The sequence below is a fragment of the Schistocerca piceifrons genome, chromosome 3 (genome assembly GCF_021461385.2).
Source record: "Schistocerca piceifrons isolate TAMUIC-IGC-003096 chromosome 3, iqSchPice1.1, whole genome shotgun sequence".
NCBI lineage: Eukaryota > Metazoa > Arthropoda > Insecta > Orthoptera > Acrididae > Schistocerca > Schistocerca piceifrons.
In genome coordinates this window covers 400524473-400550041 of record NC_060140.1, presented here as the reverse complement: position 1 = coordinate 400550041, position 25569 = coordinate 400524473, and the positions used below count along the sequence as shown (strand labels likewise).

The 25569-nt window shown below is 43.1% G+C and overlaps 1 protein-coding gene across 1 annotated transcript in view; it reads left to right on the top strand.

Annotated features, from left to right (window-relative positions):
• LOC124788692 (UNC93-like protein) overlaps nucleotides 1–25569 on the top strand; it is a 471748-nt gene that overhangs the window by 770 nt on the left and 445409 nt on the right. The window lies entirely within an intron of this gene.

Genomic DNA, 25569 nt, shown 5'->3' with positions numbered 1-25569 from the left:
GAACGTGGTTTTGCAGTCAGTGCAATGTTTACAAATGCGGTGTTGGCAGATGCCCATTTGATATATGGTTTAGCACGGGGCAATAGCCATGGCGCGGTACGTTTGTATCGAGACAGATCGGCGTCTTAGGGAGCGCGGAACATTCCAGCCTATGACTCGAGACTGGGGAAGACCTAGAATGACGAGGAAACCTGCAATGGACGAGGCAATTCTTCGTGCAGTTGGCGATAACCCTAATGTCAGCGTCACAGAAATTGCTGCTGTACAAGGTAACGTTGACCACGTCACTGTATGGAGAGTGTTACGGGAGAACCAGTTGTTTCCGTACCATGTACAGCGTGAGCAGGCACTATCAGCAGCTGACTGGCCTCCACGGGTACACTTCTGCGAATGGTTCATCCAACAATGTGTCAATCCTCATTTCCGTGCAAATGTTCTCTTTACGGATCAGGCTTCATTCCAACGTGATCAAATTGTAAATTTTCACAATCAACATGTGTGGGCTGACGAGAATCCGCACGCAGTTGTGCAATCACGTCATCAACACAGATTTTCTGTGAACGTTTGGGCAGGCATTGTTGGTGATGTCTTGATTGGGCCCCATGTTCTTCCACCTACGCTCAATGCAGTACGTTATCATGATTTCATACGGGATACTCTACCTGTGCTGCTAGGACATGTGCCTTTACAAGTACGACACAACATGTGGTTCATGCACGATGGAGCTTCTGCACATTTCAGTCGAAGTGTTCGTACGCTTCTCAACAACAGATTCGCTGACCGACGGATTGGTAGAGGCGGACCAATTCCATGGCCTCCACGCTCTCCTGATCTCAACCCTCTTGACTTTTATTTATAGGGGCATTTGAAAGCTCTTGTCTACGCAACCCCGGTACCAAATGTAGAGACTCTTCGTGCTCGTATTGTGGACGGCTGTGATACAATACGCCATTCTCCAGGGCTGCATCAGCGCTTCAGGGATTCCATGTGACAGAGGGTGGATGCATGTATCCTCGCTAACGGAGGACGTTTTGAACATTTCCTGTAACAAAGTGTTTGAAGTCACGCTGGTACGTTCTGTTGCTGTGTGTTTCCATTCGATGAATAATGTGATTTGAAGAGAAGTAATAAAATGAGCTCTAACATGGAAAGTAAGCGTTTCCGGACACATGTCCACATAACATATTTTTTTTCTTTGTGTGTGAGGAATGTTTCCTGAAAGTTTGGCCACACCTTTTTGTAACGCACTGTATATAAATGACCTAGTAGATAATGTCGGAAGTTCCATGCGGCTTTTCGCGGATGATGCTGTAGTATAAAGAGAAGTTGCAGCATTAGAAAATTGCAACGAAATGCAGGAAGATCTGCAGCGGATAGGCACTTGGTGCAGGGAGTGGCAACTGACCCTTAACATAGACAAATGTAATGTATTGCGAATACATAGAAAGAAGGATCCCTTATTGTGTGATTACATGATAGCGGAACAAACACTGGTAGCAGTAACTTCTGTAAAATGTCTGAGAGTATGTGTGCGGAACGATTTGAAGTGGAATGATCATATAAAATTACTTGTTGGTAAGGCGAGTGCCAGGTTGCGATTCATTGGGAGAGTCCTTGAAAAATGTAGTCCATCAACAAAGGAGGTGGCTTACAAAACTCTCGTTCGACCTATACTTGAGTATTGCTCATCAGTGTAGGATCCGTACCAGGTCGGGTTGAGTAAGCGTGATAGCGTTACGGAGATGTTCAGCAGACTCTGCAAGAGAGGCGCTCTGCATCGCGGTGTAGCATGTTGTCCAGGTTTCGGAGTGCGTTTCTGGATGAGGTATCGAATATATTGCTTCCCCCTACTTATACCTCCCGAGGAGATCACGAATGTAAAATTAGAGAGATTCAATCGCCCACGGAGGCTTTCCGGCAGTCGTTCTTCCGGCGAACCATAAGCGATTGGAACAGGAAAGGGAGGTAATGACACTGGCACGTAAAGTGCCCTCCGCCACACACCGTTGGGTGGCTTGCGGAGTATAAATGTAGATGTAATTGGAACCGAACAGCGTATGTAATAGTATCTCTAGTTGTTCTCTGTTTACCCAGACGATTTATCAGACGGTATCGACAGCACTACCAGATTGGCAATCTATGAGTACAACTAGATTTTGGAGTTCGATGTGATTCATTGTACGTTTAATTATTTTTCCAGCACTGCAGAATCATCATTGGATGGGGATGTCGCAGGAACATAATTAGACGCTAGAGTCCTGACGCTGCCGAAAATAACGAAAACTTAACCATAAGTCTGTCTACGGAACGAAAAGGTCGTTATGTACTAGGGTTCTCAGTTCATTCCTATTGGTATCCATGGTAAAATGATTCTGACAATATATTGTTTTACAGTGAACAACATTTAATGCAGGTGCAAAGGTTATGAGAATGCTAGACAGACCGCGATGTGACGATGCGCATCATCCAGCATCCTCACACTGTTTGTACTTCAGTTCAGTATTGTTTACTTTGAAGCTGGGTGTGCTTAAGTTCTGTTTGTGTTGATGTGTGTCTGTGGGGGGGGGGGGGGGGAGAGGGAGAGAGAGAGAGAGAGAGAGAGAGAGAGAGAATGTTGAAGGAGCAAGACATTAGACATTATCAACAATCTGAAACCAGCTATCGGGTTTTGAAGAGTGAAGGGCCGTTGAAATCGTTCCATTTAGAGCCACGATACTAGCAGCAGAAATTACGTGCCCAGACAACCGCGTGTTACATCATCCTTTCCGTGATTCGTATAGGTGCGTCGGCCTCGGCGGATTAAGAACGAGGGCCGATATGGTTTTTAGGCGGTTTCCCATGTTCGACTAGGTGGATACTAGGCTTCTATCCACGTCTTGCCTCAGTTACACGATTCACAAACATTTCAAACAACATCTTACGCTTTCACGTGGATAACACTAGGCGCTGTTGGATGGAGTGTACAAATTCCGTCCCTGGTAAGGATTGGGGTGGGAGGGAGAGGGAGAAGCGGTGGCGACATCCGACCATCTTTACCACTAACATTCACAAATCTACATTAACATGTCGTTTCCATATAGATACGGCATAACGCCGAGAAAAAGATGCGAGCAGCAGCAATTAGTATAGTTCCATTTGCAAAAACGAAGCTGATGCCGCTGTGTCTGCAGTTAACACAGACTCCAGGACATTTAGTAATGACTTCCTCACAATTATAAAAGTAGCCAGCAAAAGGATTACGATACGTTAAGTGGTTTCAGAAATACTTCAGGTGAAGACCTTAGCTGATTCAGTCTGTGTTATGGTGTTTCACTATAACGGTAGGAATGGCGGAAGCACAAGTTATGTTTTGGTGTGTTATTGACCATACATCGCGAGAGAAAGTGATAGTTTACATTAAAACCCATGGCTTTTGCAATTGGTGCGACTATTCTCACTGAACGTGGAGGTGTAATGGTAGTTTAAAATTGTTTGTCGGTGGTATCGACCGCAATGAGGTGCCAGAGAGACCAATAGGATCCGAATGGAACTCGGGCGTTCTTACGTGAGGCGTGCGAAACTAATGCGAAAGGCGCGGCCTATTAAGCGAGGATTTCCCCGAATAAATTGCGAAACAGGTTTCCTCGAACGCTACGTCATTCCCTCGTATATAACAGGAAGGCTACGATGGCGCCCCAAAACCCACTGCACTGTTTTTGTTTGACCGGTCAGTAAGAGAAAATCAGGTATATGACTTGACATAGAAAACCGTGGGCGGGCCGTAAGAGCAGCTACTTCGGTCACGTGACCAGCCACAGCCATGTTCCAGTTCAAGGTGCACTTTATCTCGCAGTGAGAACGCGGAAACCGGTCACGGTAAATGCCTTCGCGGACACTCCCCTCTGCTTTGATGTTCTCGTCGCTACATTTTTCCGATGATGAGGAGGAAAGAGTGAAAGATCTCACGCAATAGATGGTGGGATTGTGTAAGAAAAACGTTAGAAATTAGTAAACCGATGGTGGGCAAAGTATGATAGGGGAGCACGATGTTGCTCAGATTAAGATTCGTATATCAACCGTAAAAAAAGACGAGCGATGAAGATTAACGTGTTATTAGGCTACAGTTTATTCGCTATTATTAGTTTGATGCATTAGCTCCTAGCGTTTCTCCATCAGTTTTTTGACAGTCTAGCAGAATGCGGGCGGGCGTTGTCGTGCAGTAGTATTACGTCACGCAGTCTTCTTGATCGTTGTTCTCGGCTTGCAGTGCCTTTGTAAATTGAACTATCTGAAAGTATGCAGTCTCGCGTAATTAAACATTGCGCGAACTCGGCTTTTTGCGTCGAAATAAGATTCCTCGCATTGAGTTTGAGTTGCAAAGAGACTGTCGATGTCACACGCGTCGACTCGCTGTTGCTGCTGCAACATGGCACCACTGCCAAAACTGACCCTTCCCTATTTCACAGTTGGCACCCCGCCCGTGTTGTTGCAACTGCATGTTGCTCGTGCATTTCCCACACTCCTCACCACGCCGCAACAATACGGCTCGCTCCCGAACAGGAAACTCAGCACGGCGGGGTCCGAAGCTCGTGGTCTTGCGGTCACGTTCTCGCTTCCCGCGCACGGGGTCTCGGGTTCGATTCTCGGCGGGGTCAGGGATTTTCTCTGCCTCGACATGACTGGGTGTTGTGTGTCTTTCATCATAATTTCATCATCATTGATTCGCAAGTCGCCTAAGTGGCGTCAGCTAAAAAGGACTTGCACCTTCGGTTGTCAAACACCCCGCATGGGGTCCCCCCCGGCCAACAATGCCGTACGATCATTTCATTTCAGCACGGGGGGGGGGGTGGGGGGGGCGGGGGGGGGGGCGAGCTCTCGCGCTCAAAAATAGCAGTATATTAAGCCCTCTGTTCCATTTCTTACAGTTACGGAGTATACGCTATTATTGCTTCTCGCGCCCTATTAGCGAGAAGGGGCCAAGTCTAAGGTTGTCTTTGTCGGGCAGTAACTGTAAACTACCCCGTTGGTCTTTCTTTGCACAACTGCCTTCTTGCCTGAAATTATAATAGTCTTACAAAATGTGAAAATATGTTCGAAGACAGAACATGACCTTATACTTAGGAACAACATGTCTACTGAAATTAAAAATGTTGCTATCGAGAAAATGTTGCCAGTACTGTATTTCATACTTGATACGATCCGCTGTTACTCCACTGCACGCCTAGAGTCAGTAACTGTAATCAGGTTAAATAGAAGTCCTCTTATTCACGGAAACCACTTACAAGTTAAATACATTTTGGAATAGAAGTTATCAGAATCCAACTAAAATTTTCATTTTCAAAGCAGTTAAAACTATTCAGAGATTACAGAAATTCAGTTCATCTGCAAACAGGATATGTTTCATTGTAAAATACTTGCTTCTATTTCAGTTTACAAGATGATACACGACCGATAAAGTATGGCTTAACCGTCCACTCTTTACATTTTGAAAAATCTATAGAATTCTATATGCGATAAAATTCGTAACAGAGGAACACAATATTTTCCAAATAGCTGTAATTTATTATACAAGACTCAAATGTGGAGAAATCAAAATTCGAGGGCTTGCTGAAAATCGAAGCCCTCTAAATTTTGCGTTAAAATTCTTAGAGCTATTTAAATAAAACAAACGTTACTAAAATTCTGCAACTTTATTCTTCATTACTCGGCTGGTCCCGACGGAGGTTAGAGTCCTCCCTCGGGCATGGGTGTGTGTGTTTGTCCTTAGGATAATTTAGGTTAAGTAGCGTGTAAGCTTAGGGACTGATGACCTTAGCAGTTAAGTCCCATAAGATTTCACACACATTTGAACATTTCTTCATTACTACATATTTACTTCTGAACATAGTCACCGTGGCGACGACAGCATTTCTTCCAACGAGAGACCAGTTTGTGGACATCGTCACTCAATACTGTTTGACTTCGTTGACTGTGTGAGCCGGCCGTAGTGGCCGTGCAGTATCTAGGCGCTACAGTCTGGAACCGAGCGACCGCTACGGTCGCAGGTTCGAACCCTGCCTCGGGCATGGATGTGTGTGGTGTCCTTGGGTCAGTTGGGTTTAATTAGTTCTAAGTTCTACGTGACTGTAGACCTCAGAAGTTAAGTCGCATAGTGCTCAGAGCGATTTGAACCATTTTTTTGACTGTGTGACAACCTCTATTCTGCTTGCACAGCTTCATCACCGTTAAACTGAAGTCCTCGATGGTGTTCCTTTAGTTTTGGAAGCAAGTGAAAATCAGATGGGCCCATGGAGGACGATCGATGATAATGAACTCAAGGCGTCGGATTGTTGCAGATGTTGCAGAGCCCTTGTGTGGTCTGGCGTTGTTGGGCTGAAGGCCAGAGTGTTCCATGTATGGATGAACTTTTCGCATTCGAAACAAAATGACAGCACGCTGTTTCTCACCCACCGCCATGTTATACGCTATATTTCGGAGCCCTGTAGTGGCAGATAGCTGAAAATATCTAGGCATGAAGAATAAAGATTTAGAATGTTAGTGAGGTTTGTTTTATTTAAAATGGTTGAGGGCTTTCACATAAAGAACTCTAAGGCTTCTCTTTTCAGCACGCCCTCTAAACTACGCATGCTGCACAAAACACAACTTCATATCTCACACAATAAAAACTGTACAAGATACAAGATAGCGCTGTGGGTGGATCCTAACGCGAACTCCTTCATGTAACTTTAAAATCGATCACTTGACTGAAACCTCGACCAGGAAATCACTGCCCATTCCTAGGCACTCTATACTCAAGGTAGGGTTTAATTTCGCTCGCAATGCGCAGGAACGGCGTTCCGGTACCTTCCACGGAATTTTATTTGAACTGACTGGAACAAGTCGGCCACGAAGGTTCAAAGTAATACACCTGTAGTAAACCGCAACGTAAATGCAATTTGCCGCTGCGCCGTAACGAGTGAACGTGACAGAGGGAAACAAACGTGATGCGATGAGCAGAGTCGTGGGGCGAGGTACTTTGTGGTTCATCGCTGGCTTGCAGCAGTTGAAAACAAGAAGTCGCAGTCATGAATACTGTAAACTTATGATGGAATCTGTCGAGCAGAAGTAGGGAGCAAAGTGACACTGCTGCTGGGCACCTGTTGTTCGCATTAAATCTTATGGTTGTATTATTTCGATTATAAGAACTTGCGATTTATGAATCTGACTTTCAGACTAGTGTTTTGTTAAAACTGATTTGTCATTGTAACTGTTATCACAAGTTTACAAATCTGATACTAGTGATTTTTGTGTCTTTTGGAGTGGGGGATGGGAGGGGGGAGGAGGGGAGGAAAGGAGGGTGTGGCGTTGCAAGGTTGAAAGTGTGTGTGCTAGTACCTAAAATTTTAGAAATTGAACACTGATCTCAAGGTACAATACTCTCCCCTAGTGCACTTTAATTCGGGAGAATCTGTCTGCTTACCCTACCTGACCATTGACCATCCAGGTGGGTTTTATGGGGTCATCACTAATTAGACAAAAGCAAATGCCAGTGAGGTTCCTCTGAAAATCACACTCTTGACATATTTCCCAGTTCTTGTCGCTCTCTGTACTCAATAATGTCATTGTGGAGGACGGTGAACACTAACCTATCGGCCAACTAATAATTTGAATCTTTTTAAGGGATGTAGAACGTCAAACGGGCCGACTTGGAACAGGAGAGGCACCACAGAACATTTTAATTTCCACTGTCTATATTTTCACAAATAATTTCGTAAAACTTTCTCAACATGACCAGGAAGGAGTCAGGATTCACACTCATAGCATTGCAGGTCCAAAAATATAAGAAAATTATTTTTACATCTGAAATTTATAATTTTTCACATGCTATTGGCTGCATCTGTGCTATAGTAACACTTTTCTTCGTAAGTAAGAGAGACACTTCGATGAATAATTTTGCACAGCTTACAAACCATACCTAGAGATTAATGAAACTCTAGAATTTATTTAATTTATGAAAAAATGAATGAGTTCTTACATTTTAAACTTCATGTTTAGAAGAAACTCAAATTTTATAGCTAATTATCTCAGTTTTCACCACCATTTTTAATAGATCTGCAAAATTCTAGAGTTTCATACACCTGTAATTATGATCTTATGCTGTGCAAATTCATCGAAAAATCTCTTACTTGTGAAGAAAAGTGTATCTATAGCAACAAATGCAACCAATTGTATGTGAAAAAATGATGACAGTTCACATGTAAGAAAATTTATATTTGTTTTGTTTTTGAACTTCCACTGCTATGAGCGTGAATCTTTAATCCTTCATACTCATACTGACAAAATTTTATGAATTTATTTCTAGAAGTAAAGGCAGCCGAAATTAAAATGTCCTGTAGTGCCTCTCCTGTTCCAAGCCGGCCCGTTTGATGTCCTACTCCCCTTGAGTCTTGTACTGAATAATTTTGACTTTAACCCACGTGTGGGAACGGTTTTAATCAGTGAATATTTTTTTAGGTCCTGTCTAGGAGTTAATTTTACAGGTAACTAATTAGACTAACCAGCTATAAAAGCTAATTTATACAAGTTATCTTTGTCAGCAGTGAAGAACTGTACTTGAATGCGCCGTTTTCAATCAAATAAAAAGTGTAGGTTTGACACCTGCAAGAATTTTAATTACATGTATTATAAATACTTTTATTACCATACATTTAACTTATTCTGGATCACATCTAAGGTGAATGGAGTTATCCTTCATAATACTTACTCTTAACCATTTACAGTCTTTCCGTCACACACTAAAGTAAACAAAATGTAATATGCCATTTGAATTAATAACTACTTCAATGTTACTGTGCTGGACGATAGTTATTACCTGTAGAGAAACGAAACATTAGCAGACGGAATTTTTCTTGGGTGTCGTTCTGCCATTCATTATTATCACTGCTTGGATGTTGTACTGGCAATGAAAAATCTGTGTTTGAGTTCGCTGCATTTTCCATACTTTTGTTACTGTTTTGTTTTATGGACATGGTGACCTGCTTAGACCAGATGATTGAGGCGAAGACTATTGGCTTACTCCTAGAGCCCGAGTCCTCAGCGACCTCCAAGCAGACGTTGACATGCTTCGCACTGCATTCTCTCAGTAATATAAAACTTCGTGTCCTAGCTCTTGACGTTCCGCAAAATTCCTCGTGAGTTAGTTTTTGTATTTGAATGGCCAGCTCAGACTTTTCATGTCGCCGATTGAATGATCAATTTGGCAACTTTTGTTTTGGTTGCATTTTCCTAATTAAAAGTACTACACAGTTCTTAAATAGATTACTGACTTGGATAGCATACTGTGTAAAACTCAGTTGAAAAGCGATATCTCCATACTACGTGCCTTCTTGAAATGTAAATGTTCCTGACATCAGTCTCATGTAAGGAGGGAAAACCGGTAAAACTTATATTTTTTTCAAATGAGACTAACTGTGAACGCAAATGTAACGGTTTGATAGTAAATTAATATGCATCTGACCCATACGAGTGTCTAAACGTAACGGAATTGAATATGATATTTAAATATAAATGTGCATTTAGATTGGAGACATTGCAATTATCGGTGTTACGCTCTATTCAACCACGCATGTGATATTTTAAGATTTGCGACACGTGATGAACGAGAGTGCTTGGAAATCTTTGTAGTTTAGTAAACAGGAGCCCATTATTCACATGTGAGGAAAATTCATTCTCAAGACACCAGTGAATGACCATGTGTTTTGCTCATTTCCTTTTTTCTTATCTTCCTAGACTTTAACAATCAGGGGTAAAGGAATCACTTACAAAAGTTGACGAAATCTATGTTCATTTAGTTTTTTTTTTTTTTTCAAATGACCAGATTCATTATTCATAGGTAATACGGAAAACACAAAGAGAAAAAGTTCTACATACATTTACCACGTAGGCCTTGTTTCGCTGAATTAAAGTAAAAATGCAACTTCTAGAAACCAAATCAAATGGTTATCACTTACGTTACCAGGTAATACAAAGTTCTATGACTTGTACCCACTTTAATGAAATCAAACAAAACACCACCACATGGAAAGCAAATCCACGAAATTAGTAATATTTTGCCTTGCAGGACGGTAAATACTGAGAGAAATTCAACTAACCGTGAATTATCGTATTTAAATTAGTTTCCAAATTTGGTAGTGATGACAAAAATGGGGAGGGATATGTTAACCAAGTATAAGTTACATTGTCGTTATTCAGTGCGGAAGCAGAGTATCAGCTTTGCTCTCCCAGCGGTGACGAAGTCTAAGGCTGGGACCGTCCCAGCTAACAGTCTCTCTCTTGACAGATAGTACACCGAATTCGAAGACTCGTGTAGAATTCACTTTCCCCCAAAGGTGTGCTGATTACAAGAGTCCTATCGTATATCTAAGACTGCACGCTTTCGTGGCCGTTGTCACTAAAGTAAAAACCTTCTGGGTTGTTAGGCCGCGTCATATTTCCTTCTAAAATAATCGACGTTTCGACCCTCTGCCTGGATCTTCTTCAGGATGTTTCGGTGTCCATTATTGCTAAAACACTCTCAGAGACCAGCGTCTCGTTCTCTTGTAAACTCCCCTTTGTAAGAGAACGCGACACTGGTTCTGACTGTGTTTTAGAAATAATGGACACCGAAACATCCTGAAGATCCCAGCAGAGAATATGACGCGGCCTAACAACCCAGAAAATTTTAACTTTAGTTCTCTTATAGTCCGAAGAAACGGCTCACAAATTCCTTTAACACTGCACTCTTAGTATCTGGGTGACCATTTGAACCTGAACTGAATACCTCAAGTACTTGACAAAGAATACTTTAAAAAATTTACGCATTTACCTTTGCACTGTGCTTGTACTAACTATAAATTAGTGCAAATGATGTGTTTAATTTTATACTTCCTGTCATGGTATTTAAATAATGTTTGTCTTTTACGTAATTTGAAGGCTCATTTAAACTGATTGAAACTGCATTCCTGTCGCACATTGTTCTGTTACTTTTCACCTATCTGTGGGTAGTTCGAGCCCCTAAGAGAGACATAACAGCCGTGACATTACACGCTCTCTGGCATTTTATTTTGATCTTGATGTGGATGTCATTAATGGCGAAGGCATGCTGTTGACTAAACACGGACGCTAATTCAGTCAGCAGCTAAATTTGTAAGATGCCATCGCATTGTCACACTATTGGATAGCATTTACATAAACATTACGAATTTTGCTAAGCTTTTTGTACGATGACCCTGAACATAACTTCTCTGCATCGTGTAATCCCATTCTGCTGATAATGAGCAGCTCGTAAAAACAGCACTGTGGAGGGTGAATGTATCCCTGCGGATTAACATTGAGAAGCGTAAAAAAAGTGTCTGTATGCATTGATATCTTTTCGTGCATTCAAAACAGTTCAGTTCGTATTACTAATTAAAGATTGCCAAAAATAAGTCACAGATTCGAAATATTAGCTGAATTTCAATTGCGCAACTTTATTTACTGCCTCTGTAAGCAGGTTAAACAGCATAGCGACTCATAACTCTGTCAGTAACTACGACCAATGATACAGAGTGAATCGGAAACCCACCAAAACAATTTTCAAGCGGTTCAAGAATATTTCTTGAGTATTTTGGTGCAACCGACCCACATCTTCCGAGGACTCCTTACACAGTAATTATGTAAACATGATTTATTTTGTTAACTTCGTTGCTGCGCCGGCCGCTGTGGCCGAGCAGTTCTCGGAGCTTCAGTCCGGAACCGTGCTGCTGCTACGGTCGCAGGTTCGAATCCTGCCTCGGGTATGGATGTGTGTGATGCCCTTAGGTTGGTTGGGTTTAAGTAGTTCTAAACTCTAGGGGACTGATGATCTCAGATGTTAAGTCCCACAGTGTTCAGAGCCATTTGAACCATTTTGTTGCTGCGAAAATACCTCCACAACAGTGGGAAAGCCTACAACACGACTGTTGGAAAGCCTACAATGCATGTCACCAAAATATACAAAACACAAATCAATGCAACACCTGCCAGTCACGTTTAAAGCACTGTTCTGTGATAGCAGCCGCTGCGGGAGCAGCTCAGTTGCCGTTGTGCTGGTCTTTCTTTGCATGTCGTGAACTCATACAAGAGATGGACATCGGCTAACGCTTCGTCAGTGTACCTAACCGTACCGTTGCACATCCTTGTTAATGTTAAACCAACACTGACGGAAAAACAAACCAGAAACAGAATAGAAAATTAGTGAATGCTATTTTTGTCTTTAACAGCAAGGAACGCGAGTGAATGGAATAAATTTGCATCCAATCCAAACACGAAATGCATAACATCGACAGCTACTCTATTGTGTATACAGATACACAAAGATAAATGGGGTAATAAATCGAACGAAATATAATTACTTTTTAACAAACCACTGGAGACCACATGTCCCTGATATCACAACACACGGGAATTATCTGTGAACAACCTTCAAAATTTTCCCTTTTAGGTTCTTGTTCACCGTACATAATATAGGGTGATTTTAAACAATAGTGTGAAACGGATGGAGACGGTTTTTGAAGATGACCAAGAACAAACAACGGCTGATGAAGTACATAAATGTTGGGTTTTCTTAAAAAAGAGGCCGCTCTATTCTTATTACGTAACACAGTACGCAGTACATATCACTAGACGACACGATACCATGTCACCTCGAGATAGTTTTCCAATTATCGTCCATGTAGATAGAGGTATCCACGCTCTTGGATTATCAGAGTAACGATTTAAACTCAGACCTTATGTAATACTGTTGAACAACCAACTCGTTACAAAATACTCGTTAATCGTTACTTTCGTTACTAATCACGTCTGCCCACAGACACGCCGTAGCGTCGGCGTTATGACTGGCTGATGGAGAACAGGTGGAACATGCCCTATTCGCTTTCACAGTTTCTGAGGTGCATTATCTTATTTGGTGGTTTTTGTATTAATGTTTGTGTGCAGCATAATATGCCACCGGCCATGGAAAAGTTGTAATTTTGGTACATAATTTGTTACAATAATACGACGAGATGTAAAACGTTCCATGGCAGTATCTTATGGACTGAATCGCAAGTGCGGTTCAGTATCACAGAGCAATAAATCCAGTGCTCTGTTCTATTGTGCCGCAGTGGGTAAATCCCACACTCCCATCACCAGTTGATTCTAAGACTTTTCTGTTAGTTATCGCTTCTTTCACCTCTTCCATAGGATATAGGCCTACCCATTTCACGATTCCCACTCCAAAGAAAATACATATTCTCAAAAATCCAACTTTTGCTCTGCGATTTTGTTATGGACGGATATCATAAACACATTCCTCCCATTTCTATTTAAATTTAATTCAACCTGTTTCAACAGGTCGCGCTGACGTAGTAATCCGCCAAGACAATTGCTGCACTTGATTTGTCTGAAGCAGCGTGTTGCTATAGAGTTCCTATGTGAGAATTAAACGGCGACAAAATGTTCACGAGATACTGATAAAGGTATATGTGGATGATGCTTTTGATAGTAGAACAGTTAGTCCTCGGGCAAGGAGATTATCACTGGACCCTCCCGCGCAGTGGCAGACCGAGTGCTGCGCAGACTCATGACAACGTGCAGTGTTTTGACAGTCTGATTTTTGACTGTCAAACGAATGAAATTGAAAGAACTGCGGGTCCAAGTGAGAGTAGGAGAAGCGCGTGTATGTGGAATATTGAGGTGGTTGATAAAGGTTTGCGCCAGGTGTGGTCCGAGAATGATGGCGATTGGCAAAGCTTGGATGAACAACACTGAAACACGAAACTACATGTCAAATTAAAACTGTGTGCCGGACTAAGACTCGAAGTCGGGACCTTTGCCTTTCGCGGAAAAGTGCTCTACTGACTGAGCTACCGAAGCACGACTCACGACCCGTCGTCACAGCTCTTGCAGGAGAGCTTCTGTGAAGATTGGAGAGTAGAAGAAGAGGTAATGGCGGAAGTAGAGCTGTGAGGACAGGTAATGAGTCGTGCTGGAAAGTTAAGTCGGTAGAGCACTTGCCCACGAAAGGCAAAGGTCCCGACTTCGAGTTTCAGTCCAGCGCACAGTTTTAACCTGCCAGGAAGTTTATTATCAGCGCACACTCCGCTGCAAGTGAAAATTTCATTCTGGTGCCCTGACATGGCACCACATAGTTACCATCTCTTCCAAGAAGGAGGAGGAATCCATTGCGCAAATGGAGTACAATGTGATGGCTTCCTTGTGAATGCTGCTAAGCAATGGCTCAATGGTGCTGGTCCTCATTTCTAGCCTGCAGGCATACGTAGAAGCCTTAGTTACACGGTGCATAAGACAGTAGAAAAGGGCGGAATTATATGGAAAAGTGAGAGTAACATTTTGTCTCTCAAGAGTGTACCAACACACAGTAAAAGTATCAAAGGTATATGAAATAGGTTGGACAGTTATAGAAGACGTAAAACAAATTTAAAAAATTGTGCATTTCATTTGCAGTGAAACTCATATGTACGATGTCCAGTCACATTAAAGTGACGACTTGTCCAAAGCCTGAACAACCGGCTTTCGCAGTGCGGACCGCTTCGAGACGTGCAGAAAGAGTCATTGCGATTCTGGAAGGTACCGACAACGATTTAGAGCCATGGCGGCTCCAGAGTAGTGGCCAGCTGCGCTGGTTTCTCGGTTGAGGATCCATGGCGCGGTGAGATCGTTCGAGGTGGTCCCAAAGATTCTGATTGAGTTTAAATCTGGGGAGTTTTGTGGCCAGGAGAATACGGTAAACTCATCCTGGTGCTCTTCGAACCAGGCATGTACACTGTGAGCTTCGTGCCATGTTCCATTGTCCTGCTGGCAGAGGCCATCGTGAAGAGGAAAAACAAACTGCATTTACGGATAGACAAGATCTCCAAGGATAGATGCATACTTATGCTGATTCAATGTACCTTCCAAATTAATGAGATCATTAGGGGAATAACACGAAATTGTTTGTTAGACCACAAAGTTCCCTCCGCCGGCCAAGACCCTTCAGACGATTACTGCAGGGCCGTATATGCACAAGCCTACCGATCCGAATGAGCAGAAAACGTGATTCATCTAAAAAGGACACCTGTTGCCACTCACTGGGCATTCAGCTGCGGTACTGCCAAGCAAACTCCAGCCTTCGTCGACGATGCCTGCAGCGGAGGCCTACACGCAGCAACGGTCATAGAGGTGACACTGTTGGTAACCGCTTGGTTCACCTGGTCGGCCAATTGCCCGCTAGTTTCACGTCTTGTCGCCCGTGCACATCTCCGCAGCCGTCATTAACCCCTGCGATCTATCGCCCGTGGTGTACAAAAGCTGCCTCGGCGCCTTTCTTGGATAGTGTCATTTTGCCGTGCAGGCTGTATTTCAACCACGGCGGCACGCGAACAGTTTACAAACTTAGCCGTTCCGGAAATGCCTCAAGCCTTTTTCCAAAATCCAAGAACATGCCCATTTGGACGTCAGATAAATCGCTCCGTTTCCGCATTACAACAAATACTGAACTGTTTTCCTCATCCCTCGATTCGCTTCAGATACTGTCACTGCTAATGCTGCCACTTGCCGTCTATAACGGCTTATTGCACGCTGAAGTCGAATATAGGCGGTGATCACATTAATGTGACTGGACTGTGAATATGCTGAATTGTACCTTGAGCTCAAGCAATTCACTTTCCAGTACCTTCCAGTTCCAGAAGGTTCAACGGTTATTCTTATACATTTGTCTTCAGAAGAAAAGTTTTTGAAAGCAAATTGCCACTGTTGAGGGACCGTATCAGTGCCAGCACCAACTGTGACGTCCTTATCCGTTGCGTGAATACGAGGGTTGACTGAAACGTAATGCTTCCACCTTCGTAACTCTTCAACAGTTGGTAGCATTGGTATGCGGCAGGTACTGGCTTTTTCCGTAGCCTCTTCTCTACAGCTCCAGTTGGCGGGAAGCCTTAGCATTGAACGGATGTGTTGTTACAGTGTAAAGTATGGAACCCTGCGCAGAGCTATCACCCCATAGGAGATTCATCAGAGAATGAAAGCAGTTTATGGTGATTCTGTTGATGTGAGTACTGTGCGTCGTTGGGCGAGTAAGTTTTCCTGCAGCATGACAATGCCAAACCACAAACTTCACGTGCCGCCAATGCAGATCTTCAGAGACTGAATTTCACCACCATACGGCATCCTCCATACGGTCCAGATTTAGCACCGTGTGACTTCCATCTCTTCCCGATAATGAAATACGATCTGCTGGGACATCATTATACTTCTGATGAAGACGTCGAAAGAGCTGTGAGACTATGATTGCGGAAACAGTCTCGACTTTTTCCGTGACGTCTTCAGAAAACTTCATCGTTGACAGAAATGTATCCAGTTGGGTGGTGATTATGTGAAAAAGTGAATGTTGGTAATTAAAGATCATGTTCTAAGGATTACTTCTGCGTCTGATTTATTAAAATATTCCCATCCAAACCCAACTAACGAAGGTGGAGGCAACACTTCATTCAACCCTCGTATGTACAGTTTTGCCTATGATGCCTCATTGTTTATATAGGCTGCATAGTTGGTGAATACGGTACATTAAAACCTCTAACTTAATAAAACCATATTATTACCGTATCGACACTGTTGCTGTTTACAGGATGCTAAAAAGAAACAAGAGTCAAGTTTGGAGATTTTGTTTATCATATGAAATGCACAAATTAACACAGATCACGCCCATGGTTTGGTTGCCAGGCGCGTACATGGCGAGAGGGAATTCACAGCAGTAAAGAAACACACAAAGATTAAAGAAATGATGCACCAACGTAGTCGTTACTGTATATCGCTACCCATTCGTCCCGAGTTGACACGAACAACGTTCGCCATGTCGTTACTTGTTGCCGACTAAGCCGACATCAACATTAACTAAATGGGATACGTAGTCGTTACTCAGTACCGCTACCGTAAACTACCGTCCTGTTCCGAGTGCGGCACGAACAGCGTGCTTCGCGTCTTCACTAATTATTCACACTGAGACAAAGTGGTGAGACACGAACGAATCGACCTCGAATTTCCTTGCAGTATGGCGACATGCGAGTTACGAAACTTTTTAGGAAATACCGAATCGGTACTTCGGGACTCGTCCAGTATTCGTCACTCACTGACGAGTACAAAAGATTTACAACAGGACCATTACCCGCACGCCACTTCGGGGGCAACCACGCTAGTGGAAATTCTCCAGCCTACACCTGACCGGCGGTTCAAGCAACAGGAATGTGTTGCATCAGCGTTTGCACATCTCGGACGGGCTCTGCGTGCACACCTTTCGCGGTACTTCACAGGCAGACGCCCTGAGCTTCATCGGGCGTCATAGCGATTTAACTGGACCACTCCATTCGGTACTTTAACGGGTACGATTATGTCAAACTGCTTGTACAATGTAACGCCCGTGTGACCTGGAACTCCATGTTGTTAGTGGGTGCCATTTTTCTGTACTCGCTGCTTCAGTTATGTGTATCCTGAAGATTGGAACGGAGATTAACCATCTTTTGCAACTGAATATTTTGTTTTGGTGTTTGAATTACTGCAAGAAGCCGGCCGCGGTGGTCTCGCGGTTCTAGGCGCGCAGTCCGGAACCGCGCGACTGCTACGGTCGCAGGTTCGAATCCTGCCTCGGGCATGGATGTGTGTGATGTCCTTACGTTAGTTAGGTTTAAGTAGTTCTAAGTTCTAGGGGACTGATGACCACAGCTGTTAAGTCCCATAGTGCTCAGAGCCATTTTGAACTGCAAGAAGAAAGGTTATGTACATCGAAATGGATAACGGTGACGTCAGCTGGAAGCCTGTCCTGTGATTACCTACTGTCTATCCAGGATACAGTTGACACACAATGTCAGGGCAGCGTGGGTGGTTTGTGGAACAAACGGATTTTTGCGACTGAAGATGGTTGGGCTGAAAAGTTTATTTTTCAGTTTCCCAATTCGACTCAGACCTCATTACAACTCTTATGATCCGATATCAATGTGGACCACCCAACGAAGTTGTTTGGAGGCAGGGGCCAGATGAGAAGACCCGGCCAGCGCGACGTCGCTTGGCACGATGAGGCGCGAACCTCATGTGCTGAAGATATCCGACCAGTGGAAAGTGGATGTGCTGGAACAGAGAACTGTGTAACTTATGTGGTCTCTGACCAAATAACACGACTGGCTCAGAATATTCAATAGATCATCGAATAAAAACATCCCTTCAAACAATACTCAGCTTTAAAAAAATACACTGAAATATCGTTCAACAGAGACCTAAAAGTGTCAGTCCTCTAAAAATATAAAATGGAAAAGGCGCTACCATTACGAAAGCACCTTGGCCTTAGCAAAGTAACTTATACAACAGTTAGTACTACAGTTTGAGTCTTCAGTTCCCTCCGGCATATTTGTCGATCGAACAGTCCACTGGTGTACTGCCGGTTCATAGTGTTCAAAGGTCGCAACATTTCGTCGCCACAGTGAAATGCGCTGACGAACTGAGCTGAGAGTGCGCGGCCGACTTACACCACAGTGCTGCCATAGAAGCGTTGCTAAACAGTCCTCCGAAATTCCTCCATGAAAGAAGACGAAGTAAGTGTTCCAAAATTCGAAACAAGAACAGCTGTTATCATAAGTAACTTAAAAGTAGATATCCTCGGAGTAGTGAAGCAACTTAAAATCAAGTAATAAAAGCAAGTTTTACAGTCAAGGCTGTATATCAGCTAGGTTCCTTTGAGAGTATGCTCATACAACAGCTCCATACTTACAACCATATACAACCGTTCGCTCGACGAGAGATCCGTACTCAAAAACTGGAAATTCGCACAGATCACGCCAATATTCAAGAAAGGTAGTAGGAGTAATCCACTAAATTACAGCTCCGTATCATTAACGTCGATATACAGCAGGGTTTTGGAACATATATTGTGGTTGAACATTATGAATTACGTCGAAGAGAACGGTCTATTGACACACAGTCAACACGGATTTAGGAAACATCGTTCTTGTGAAACAAAACTAGCTTTTTATAAACATGAAGTCTTGAGTGCTATTGACAAGGGATTTCAAATTGATTGCGAATTTCTAGGTTTCCAAGCTGCATTTGATACTGTTCAACACAAACGGCCTGTAGTGAAATTGGGTGCTTATGGAATATCGTCTCAGTTATGTGACTGGGTTCGTGATTTCCTGTCGGAGAGGGCACACTTCGTGGTAATTGACTAAAACAGATGTGATTTCTAGCGTTCCCACGGTAGTATTATAAGCGCTTAACTGTTCCTTATCTATATAAACGATTTAGGAGACAATCTGAGCAGCCGTCTTAGGTTGTTTGCAGATGATGGTGTCATTTATCGTGTAGTAGTCATCAGAAGATAAATTGCAAAACAATTTAGGAAAGATATCTGTATGGTGAAAAAATTTGCAACTGACCTCAATTAACGAGAAGTGTAACGTCATCCACATGAGTTCTAAAAGGAAGCTCTTGGACTTCGGCTGTACGATAAATTAGGTGTAAGGGCCGCAAATTCGAATAAATATCTACGAATTACAATTACGAACAATTTAAATTGGACGGAACACACAGGAAATGTTGTGGGGAACGCTAACCGAAGACTGGATTTTATTGGCAGGAGAATTACAAAACGTAATAGATCTACTAAAGAGACTGCGTACACTATGTTTGCCGTCCTCTTTTAGAATATTGCTGCGCGGTGTGGGATCCTTACCAGATAGGATTGATGGATTACATCGAGAAAGTTCGAAGAAGGGCAGCACGTTTTGTGTTATAGCGAAATAGGAGTGTCACAGAAATGATACAGTTTTGGGGTGAACATCATTAAAACGAAGGCGTTTTTCGTTCCGGCACAATTTTCTCGCGATATTCTACTCATCAATTTTCTCCTCCAAATGCGTAAATATTTTGTCGAGGCTGACCTACATAGTAAGAAATGATGATCATAATAGAATAAGGGAAATCAGAGCTCGCACGTAAAGATATAGATGTTCCTTTTTCCGCGCGCTGTACGAGATTGAAATAATAGAGAATTATTGTAAAGGTTTCCGATGAACCCTCTGCTAGGCACTTAAATGTGATTTGCAGAGTATCCATGTAGATGTAGTTATACTGCGGTGGGGCGGATACGTTCGTCCATTACCTACACCTATCTGAACTCGTTGCAGCAGATCACCGGTAGGAAAGCCGAGCAGAGACGTACAGTACTGCAACTCGCACTAGGCTGCATACAACGTAACTGTTCTAATACTGGGGAAAAGGTCTTAATATTGAATGAAAGGTGGAAATACTGGCAAAACATCGGTATATTTGGAACCTTGAGATGTACACGTTCACTGCCAATCCCGTGCTAATCTTAACACAGTCAGAACAAACCCTTTCATTCGGTTTAGCAAGTTTATGGTAACGTATTTCCCGAAATCTGAAAAGATAAGCACAGATTGTTCTTAAATGAAAATGCTCACCATACTATGCTCTTTATCGGTGTCTAATACACTCAAGCTTTTAGTTACCGATCTGCTCAATATGCGATGCGGACTGTCTTTTCTCACACATAAAATTACTTACAAAATACGGCCTTCTAAAAAACATCCACAGGAGTAAATATGCCTTTACTTTAAAACACTTTTGAGACATGTAGCACAACTAAAATCGGCCAATTATAACTTCCTTCGGATCTCATACTACACGACCGTACCACTGAAAGGCTGGGCTCCGACTCCTTATACTGCTGTAAACATTCTATATCACCAACAGAAAAAACGCCCGAAGAATAGTCCATTCTGACTGGTCAGTTTTCTTCAAGGCCAATAGCAAAACATTATTCTTCCGCTTTAGTCCACGCTTTTCATGACCAAGCAATCAACAAAAAACACATTTTCGATCTGTACTTTTTAGCGAAATAAATATTTAACATTCTGATACTTTGTTTGTACTTTATGTTATGAACTATCTTCATTTGTACTCAAATTACCTTTCCTTTTACCATAAACTTACTTAACATATTATGATACAAAATTCCCTGTCAGTCACATTGTCTTAAAATTTTCGTACAGCGTTCATCAGTAGAACAATAACCTACATATTTATGCCACATTCACCCATCATTCTCACTACTAAAAGCATATACAGAACTGTACAAACATAAATAAACAAAATATCCTTCAAGAAATAAACACAACAGTTCACAAAAACATTCTCTTGATCTGTTTCTTCACCGTCTCTGTGCACTTCTGGATTCTGATGCTCAAAATTCTTAACTACATTACAGTTACTTCTGTTTATTCCTGTCCGCTACCTTCCTCTAGCAGATGAAAATTAAACCTACGTACTCGATGAACCAACTTCAGACCATCTGTCACTGGGCACGCATGAGTCAGTCTCCTGATACACAAGCTCTAGACAGGAGCGATATAAGGCGCCACACCTCAATACAAGCACAAAGGACGGGCACTGTCTCAGACGCAGAGAGGTTGCCCGATTAGCTGGAACACCGCTGATTTGCATTCCGAAAAGAACTGCTACCCAGAATGATATTAGCGCACTCTCCGCCCCACCACAGCAGTACAACTGTCAAAGCCAAGGGGGAAGCAGCCGCTGCCTTTATACCGTACGCTGGAGCACTATCAGGTGAAGTCTCACGCATATTGACTAAGCACCGAATAAAAGCTCTCTTTTGTCCACCCAATAAAATACGAGAAGTATCTAAGATGATCTGTTTCCGGAAAGCTGGCGTATACCAGCCACTCTGTCAATGTAGAAAGACATATTGAACAGACAGTGCGTACCGTCGAAGATAGTTACCGTGAACACCAGAGGCACACTCGAGTAATGTACCCCAACAAGTCAGCGGTCGCAGAGCACTGTTGTCCAAGAACCACGCGCTGGAGTGCGAATGTACTGGGATCTCGGCACAAAATTCCAAATACTGGGACAGCGTCATTAAGATTCGCGCGGCTATAATCGTAGCAGGGCATGCGAACCGGCACTGAGAATTAAGAAGATTCTCAGCTAAGAAAACGATCTGTGACCAGGGCCGACAGAGCACCTATATCAGTGCGGACCGCGGAGGGAAAGGCCCGCGGATGGAGGAGATAAAGTCGGCCACACGCCCTCAAAAGTTCCTGACGATGGCAACATGTCTAATCACCGAAATATTGTCAGTTGGGCACTACGAAACGGCAGTACACACGTGGACTAATCGTTCAGTATTACAGTTGGCTACACATTAATAAACAATAGCGCCCACTGTAAGCTAAACCGAGCCTACTTATCTGAAATGATCACTAATAACTTAATGTCACCTATACTATATCAGTATGTATCTATTACAAAATGATGAGTGGTTATCCCTTACACTAATCGGCACTAGGCGTTGCTTAATCTACATTTCCAGATTGAACAGGGAGAAATCGTATTTATGACCTAACATATACTAGTCTGACCATTGGCATTTTATCAGAAGCATGAGACTGCATCCCTCCTGATAGCCAGCGTACTGAGCTAATTCGTCACAAAGAACTAGAAACGTTTCACACTATGATTCTGCTGCAAGAGCCCAGGACATTCGGATACGACAGCACGCGGTGAGTCCAAAAAGTATTCGTCCAGCTGCATATCTTGTAGCAAACAAAATCTGTGTAACATGAAAAGAAATGTATACAAAATCTAAAGAGCCTGCCATGAAGAGTTACCTTGGTAAGTCATTTTTGTTGAAAAGCAACGAAAGAAATACGTTCAAATCGACAGCAAGGTTAACTAAATAGAAAATGTAATACAAGTGCTAGTTCATAAAGTATTCGTCCACCATCCTAAACAGGCCGAAATGCTGCGCGCAGTGATTAAACTATAATGCTGACCCACGGCACACACTAGAGCTAACCTTTCGCGGCCCCACTCTTATCGCCTGTTCTGCTTCTGAAAGGCGCCGATACAGTGCAAATAGCGCCGTGGGCCGTAAGGGTAGTGAGACGACGCTGATCGAAAGGAAACTTATTTTGCGCTTACATAATGAGTACAAACCTTCTTACGAGATTGTTAAAGCAGTCGGTAGACTTAGATCGACAGTTCAGTTTATAATAGATCGATTTTATGCAACAAAATCATTAAGAAATTAACCACTTACCGGACGCCCTTACACTTTGACTGATGCAGACGCGAGATTTATCGTGAGAGAAATGAAGAAGAAACCTAAAATCAGCGCTCCTAAGTTGGCTGGGGAGTTAGAGTCTAGAGGAAAGAAGATATGTGCCAACACAATCAGAAATACCTTCAAAACGGATGGGTATCACGGCCGGGTAGCGCGCAAGAAATTATGGGTCAGTGAACAGAATCGAAAGAAACGTCTTCATTTTGCGATGGAACATACATTCGAAAAGGAAGACATCTAGAATACATTAAATATGCGGGTCGGATGGCAGGCGAATGGTGTGGCGTAAGAAGAATGCGGAGATTTTGCCACGTGCCGATATCACTGTGACCACACGGCCGGCCGCTGTGGCCGAGCGGTTCTAGGCGCTACACTCTGGAACCGCGCGACCGCTACGATCGCAGGTTCGAATCCTACCTCGGGCATGGATGTGAGTGATGTCCTTAGGTTAGTTAGGTTTAAGTAATTCTAAGTTCTAGGGGTCTGATGACGTCAGCATTTAAGTATCATAGTGCTCAGAGCCATCTTTTTGCTTCCACGCAATCTTGTGCCAACGGTTGAACACAGTGGAGGCTCCCTGATGGTGTGGAGCTGTATGAGTGCTGCAGGTGTTGGAAAATTACATTTCATAGAAGGTACAGTGGATCACCATATGTATCAACATTTTAAAGGACAGTCTTAATCCCAGCACCGAAAAATTATGTCTAAGGAAATTACAGTTTCCAACAAGATAACCACCTAAATTCAAAATGGTTCAAATGGCTCTGAGCACTATGGGACTTAACTTCTGAGGTCATCAGTCCCCTAGAACTTAGAACTACTTAACCTAACTAACCTAAGGACATTACACACACCCATGCCCGAGACAGGATTCGAACCTGCGACCGTAGCGGTAGCGCGGTCCAGACTGTAGCGCCTAGAACCGCTCGGCCACCCCGACCGGCTAACCACCCAAAGCATACGGCTCTAAATACAAGGCTGTGGCTCCTGTACAATGTACCAAACAACTTAACACCCCTCCTCAGAGACCAGACATTAATCCTATTGATCATCTTTGGAAAGTACTGGAAAAAAGCATCAGGAGAAAGCACATTTCTAACAAGAGAGACTTCAAGACGAATGGGACGAAATTCCAGCTTCTCTGACGGCAAACTTTTTGAAGTAGCCCTTGAATAAATTCTCCATTTTGTCAAATTTGTTATCGATATTGATGTATTTATTTCCTTGTCCATCAATATAAATGACTTAGCAAGGTTCGTTGCATATGATTGTATGTTCACATTTTATGTTCCCTTCCTTTCACGTGACATACAATTAGTTTTTCTAAAAAATTACAGCCAGACGAATACTTTTTGGACTGACTGTAACTCCACAAGGAACCCACGTCCGCTTTTGCACGCAAACCACAAGCGACGACATCATAAAATCCGGGGACGTGCACACAATAAACGAACACAAGATTGCGAAAGGTTCACATGACGCAGCCGGCCGGTGTGGCCGAGCGGTTCTAGGCACTTCAGTCTGAAACCGCGCAACCGCTACGGTTCTAGGGGACTGATGACCTCAGATGTTAAGTCCCACAGTGCTCAGAGCCATTTGAACCATTCACATAACGCAGGTAACAAACACGTCGTTGCTTACATCCTAGCAAGACTGAACATGACACTGAAGGCAAGCTGATCAGCACACGGTAGGTACTTAAATGCGCAGTCGTGTCTTCAATGTAGAACTTAGAGCAGAACGCCTTAAGAGCCCTGAAGGTAAGACAGAGCAGCACAAATCGACAACGTAACTAGACGCACAGATATTCATCGAATAAACTGGCAATCAACATGTTAGAAACGTTAATACCACACGGGAAACGGAATTTAACTCTCTCTCGGCCACGGCCCTCGCCAAGCACCCACACTTAACTTAGCAAGTCACGTGACAGCTGAGAAAAGAATAAAAACACAGGCGCTTTCCCCTCCAGCAGCATACTGCGTAACAGCTAACTCGGAGCAGGTTTCATTGTACATGACGAGGCCGAATTTAGCAGTGCGCAATAATTGCTACACTGCTACTTACAGGCACTTACAGCACTATTCCCCAATCGGAGAATTTAGTAAATAGACCTGACCGTACGGAACACCGGCAAGTAAGCATGGAGTCCCAAACCTCCCCGCGTTTCACACACGCACCGAATGTCACTGTTCCATTATCAACTGCAAGTCCCTGAGCAAAACTCGCAAAGTGAAACGTAAGCAATATCCAAGATGCGACGCCTAAACCAACCGAGAACGCAAACTTTGACCGCTAAACAATGTCCGACCAATAAATGCTTACTGATCCTGTAATTCTTCATACGGTTCGCATATGAAAAACATTTCATGTCCTAATCCGCAGCTACACTATATCACTGAAACACTCACAGAGGAGCCAACATA